The following is a 6078-nucleotide window of genomic DNA, read 5'->3' on the forward strand; positions in this document are numbered from 1 at the left end:
GTAAACTTCCTTAACAAACCAGGAAGTACACAACAAAAATAAAAAAATAAAAGGAGTTAGGTCAAGGTTTCTTTCATTGTGAACATGTTCAGGTTGTGCGTCTTGAGATAACATTTACAGCTATCTTAAGAAAAAGCAAACCCACTGGTTGTTTTGTTTCAGTGAAAGGGCTTCATAATTAGAGAAAATATCTCTTTTCCTTATGTCTCCTTGTGCACTGGCACAAATGGATGCTTTATGCTTTCAAAAGAGTCTGACGATCCCATACTGGACCTAAAATAGCACACACGCAAGCTGAAATGAATGCTGTGGAATATCACAATTAGTCATTAGATGAAGTCATTACAAGTGTACTCCATTCCCAACAACTCTCCACTTAGTAACAGACAGTCTAATATCTACTCTAACCACTGAATATGAATTTGTAGTTGAACAAGGCAAGGATTCTCATTTTCCCTGATTGTTGAAATCATGAGGCCCATGTGCAATGTAATGTAATGTGTGGTGGACTGTTAAGAAGCCAATAGCTTCATGCTCATGCATGTATTTTCACTACAAACACTGCTGAGAGGAACATAAGGGTGTCATTAGAGTTGAATTGCATTTGCAGCCCAGTTGAACCCCTCCATGTGGACTTAGCCAACCAGACGGCTATTAACCTACCAGCCTCACCTTTCCTTGAAGAAACTGGGGCAGATATTAGATATCATTTCACCCGACGATGGATCATGTTCAGGCCTCAGGTGGAATACGCACGCAGGCAGGCAGACACACACACACACACACACACTGACCCCACAGGCTAGGAAAACACATGACTTCATTCGTTATTTGCATGCCTAGGGGTCATTAAAACACTTATCTGATCATAAGGACCTGGGTGAAATATCTTCCGAATAGAGCAATGGCAATTTCTCCCAATTTAGGAGTGCTCCTGGGCTACTGGATGGCAGCACCCCAGCCATGCTGAATGATAAAGACTGTTTCCAGACGCAGCACCACACCGAGGAAAAGGGGGGGGGGGGGGGGGGGGTTGCAGCCATGATAAATGGATCCAATTAAATAAATTATGTGATTTAGATTTATGGATGCAAAACCAGGAGGTTCCGAGCACAGAGGCGAGGTTTTTCTGCAGACAGAACTTCAAACAGTCTCTAGGAGGAAAAGAAAAAGGGGGTGGGGGGGGGGGCAAATCTCAGGCAGATCAATCTGACGTGGACTAACCTCACTCTGCGAACGTTTCTCCCATGACCTAACTTCGCATCGAGATCAGAGAACAGGGCCAAAACGCAGCACTTGAAAAGCCCACTTCAGTCCAGGCGGAACACTGATGCTGCAGACATCAGACCCATTTACCCACTTAGCATTCTGATACACCACCAACCAAACAGGAAGGGAGACATGTCAGACAATTGCAGGAGTACAACACTGTGAGCTACAACAGCCTAAACCAGTAAAACCTTCTGTCATTACTGATGATATCATAATAAGGATGGGAAACGGTCCATGTGTGAAAGCCATTCAAGTCAGTGAACCTTCTCTCCCCCTTCTTTAGCATGAGTCTGATTCAAAAAACAGAGCGCCATTGGACGAGCCTTCACACAGGACAGCTGTGAGGTCATACGCTTCTTCTGGCCGAGCGGATGCAGTATTTCGGTCCCGCCGGGACTCCCAGGGGCAACGGCACGAAAAAAGAAAGGAAAAAAAAGAAGGGGGAAAAAAATGCGGGTTAAAGAGTGAGTTGGAGCAGGGGGATCCATCACGTCGCTCTGGGCCAACCCCCCCACTGGGCACCCGCCTTGGCCCCAAAACAGAAGCCCCCCATTGTAACGGATGACTGCATGTGGCACCAATTTAGAGTTAAACAGGAGAGGCTGGGGGGGGGGGGGTGTTGGTGAAGGATGGCATGGCCATGTGTGAATGAGGAGACCATGGGTGAACATCACTTCTGAAAACATCTTGGACACAGAGACAGCCTCCATGTGTTTGTCTGTGCTGTGAGCATTGCTGCAGATTTGGACAAATTGTGGCTTGAGGCTACGGTACACTATTTGACTGAATCCCACTGACTGACATTCCTCATAGCCTTCGTCGTAATGTCAACGACACCTGTATCGGAGAAAGCCACATTGACTGTGCTCGTATGTGGCACAAACACTAAACTTGAACCCAGGTGACTTTGGGAAGTGAATTTCATGAAGACTCCTCTTAGCGGATTTCTCTTTGTAATTGATATGCCAATTGATATGAATGCCACAGCGTTTACTGATTCTGAACATAAGCCCTCAGACAATAACAAATCCCCTCAGAGCGAGCAGATGCTGATGAGAGCACAAATTACACCCTCTCAAACTGAAAAATAAACCGCACTGATTAATGAAGGACTTGTTGGTATACTGCGGTACTGTTCCTCCCACTCCCAGCATTATTTCTTTCGCCAACTTGACTTATAATTGCTTCCCAGATACTCAGTGATCAGTCCTCGCTTGCTTTCCGCAACGGGACTTTGTGGCTCCTCTGACCAAAAGCCTCCCACCCGCGCTGGGCATCCGATACAGAGGCCCTTTCACAGGGCCCTCAGGGATAAGCCATTAGCTATCATAGTTGCTCAACCACGCTACACAAGGCTTTTTTTTTGTTTTTGGAAGAATGTCTTCTGGTTTTGTTGACACGGCCAAAATGAGTCCAACACAAAGCCAAAATGCACAGCTAGTGCCGCCGGTTTGGGTCACCGCAAGGGATTTCCAAAAACACAATGAAAGCATCCGATCCACTGTATTTGAAATGGATCAAAGGACCAAAATGATAGCTCTTCCTAAATCCTTCACTAGGCAGAGCGCATACTGTATCTTCCAGAAAAGTGAATCTTTCTAAGCACACGGCAGTCTTGACCTCGGCGACCTGAAGCTTGCCCACAGGGATCACACAGATGGGGAATGATGACATAAGAGTCGGCGACCCCTGACCAGCGCTGTGTGTTTTCACAGCCAGGGCTGTGTGTGCCAGGCCACAGTCACTTCATTAGCTTGTTAGCTATGCTTCACAGCTCCCTCTCCACCTCAAAGTGATCTCTGCAGCGTGTTGGAGTCATTTAACTAGGAATGAAATGAGGAACATTAAAGATCACCTTATTATGTTTGCATTACCAGTCACTAGAGACTGAGAGAAACAAATATCAAATGTGACTATAGAGTTTGGCACTTTCCTGTCTAGCTGGCAAGTACTGTACAGTAGCCCAACATAATTCATGTTTTCAGGACTAAAAAGAACTAACTTCTACAGTACTAGTTTTCACTCATGTGACAGATCTACATGTATACAGACACATCACTCAAACACACACTACACACATCCTCACTCATGTGATAGATCTACTGTATACACACATCACTCAAACACACACTGCATGCATCCTCACTCATGTGATCAGACACATCATTCAAACATACACTACAGTACATGCATCCTCACTCATGCGACAGATCTACAGTATACAGACACATCACTCAAACACACACTTCATGCATCCTCACTGATGTGATAGATCTACACAGACGAATCACTCCAACATACACTACACATGCATCCTCACTCATGTATTCTCTTTATGGAAAACAAGCTGCTAAAAACGGAGAATAAATTTGCCTTGTGATGGCAGTTTTGCACAATCATTATGTTTTTGTCACCCGGCCCTTCTACTGCTCGTGTTTTCTTCTCCTCCTCACCATCGCTCTTCTCCCTCGCTTTCCTCTCTCTAGCAAGAGAGAGGGGGATTAGAGATGCCACATCTTTCAATTTGTTCTCTATATCTCAATTTATTTTCAACCACAGCGCAAAAATCCCCTCCTACATGTCTGAATGGTATCAATGGTGCTAATAAAAAGTTGATCACACCAACAAATCCCTTCATGCTTCAGCTTCCGTCTCTCCAGAAGCTCACAGTAGAAGCACTGACGTCTCCCACCACCACCCAGGTTTACATCAAGCTTCACTTACGTAATGTGATGCTGAGCACAGGTGTGCGCTCATCAGTCCAACATCCACCCTTCAATACCCCGGTGCCATGGCAATAACTATCATATCATCTTGGCTGTTTTCAAAATAGTCATCCAGTAAACTATGAAAGATGGCCAGGTGCTCTGAGCTTTATGTCTTTCGGCGTGGACATTAATAATACCATCAAAGGCAAAAGAACTGTTCAGTTGTGTCCGTTTTTTTTTCTGATCTGTAATTCTGCTGGGAAAGCCAAGACATTCATCAAAAAGAATGGACCACATGCCACAGCAGTGAAGCACACATCCTAACAATGGAGAACTTCTGCGTTCTTCTTTTTTGATATACTGTATACTGTACTCTCAGCAGCCAGACTGACATCATCTTTGGCGTGACTGACACAATCATTCTGATTTAGTGACGAAATCTGGCTTTTATCAAACCTTTGTTGGTCTGCCAGGTCAATCACTCGGTTCAGCCGTACATCACCCACCATACCAAGGGATGCCCAGGAGGAATCCTGTGGCAATGAAGGTACTTTCCCCCTCTTTGTCCGGCCACATGGAAAAATCTACCCCCCAAAAATCTACTCTGGCTCCTCTCAAAAGGAACAGGCTAGTATCTATCTCATGAGACAGAGCTCAAATACATATCCTTCTACATCTTATCTTACGACCTCCAATGTCATTAACCAGTTAAGCAAATACAGCATGGCCAGGAATAACATAAAACAGAGATTATCTCCACACAATAGTTCCCATAGGGAAGATACAGAGTGTACGATAGCAGATAACTGATCCCCTGGAACAGCGTTAACCTACCTCTACATCATACTCAACTGCAAAGGACCAACATCTGCGCTACAGAACTGGCTAGCCAAGCCAGGAGGAGCCAGACACATCATAAAATAATGTTGAATATGCGCCGTAATGAAAACCATATTAGAGTTTCTCTTGTGCGCGCACACACACACATACATACACATACACACAGTGCTCCGAATAAATGATTCCCCCCCCATACATTTTTTGTGCCAATAATGGAATTGTGGAGGGATGGGGATGTGTGTGTGTGTGTGTGTGTGGGGGGGTGCTGTTAATTTCGAGTCTAACATTTTGCACCCGTCCGCATCAGGGCTGCTCGATCAGCGAGAACACAAGCCCTGGAAAGAAAACAGTAGCGGCTGACAAGAAAAACACGGCCCCGGCGAGAGGCCGGCCTGCTTCCTCACAGGAGCAACGGACCTGGAACGAAAATAAAGCCTCCATCTCCACTGTGTGTCCGTCTCTATGTGTGTGTGTGTGTGTGTGTGTGTGGGGGGAGGTCAGAAAGACAGGGCTCTTTCTACATCCAACTACACAGACCCCCTGAAAGAAAGTACAGAAAGCTGCTATGGTTGTGTTATAGAACTGGGCCCGAAGAAAAGAGTGATTGTGAGTAGAAGACTAGTCTACAAGGACATGGCCCCTGAAGTACGCTCAGGCCTGTCTTACGATTGTGGAGATTCTAGAGAACAACACTTCATTGGTCAGCTCAAGGCCAGACATTCTGAGTCTTCTTCCATCGTCTCCATGACTCATGGTTATGTACTGTAAGGTCTATTATGTTCACCTGTAAGTAAATTGTGTGTTCAGGTACATATAGTCCATGTCTCTGAATGGCGGAATCACAACCACTCAAGCAAGCAGAACAGCTAACACATACTGTAGGCAGATACACACCAATTATGAGAAGATATATATTTGTTTTGGTGAAATGTATTTTCCCTGATTCCATGTAAATTCCCTGATATTCCATGACTTTGCTCCAGATATGATATAAGTCTCTGACTTTCCATATCTGGAAATGCTGGCGATTGCATTTTGCCTTCATCAGAGACAGAGATTGTGTGTGTGCGTGTGTGCATGTGTGCGCATGTGTGTGTGTGTGTGTGTGTGTGTGTGTGTGTGCGTGTGTTGCGCGTGTGTGTGTGTGTGTGTGTGTGTGTGCGTGCGTGCGTGTGTGCGTGTGTGCGCGTGTGTGTGTGTGCCTGCATGCGTGCGACTAAGAACAGTTCATCTGAAACGACCCACTTAAACACTGAAC

Source organism: Sardina pilchardus, chromosome 8, assembly GCF_963854185.1.
Source record: "Sardina pilchardus chromosome 8, fSarPil1.1, whole genome shotgun sequence".
Taxonomy (NCBI): domain Eukaryota; kingdom Metazoa; phylum Chordata; class Actinopteri; order Clupeiformes; family Clupeidae; genus Sardina; species Sardina pilchardus.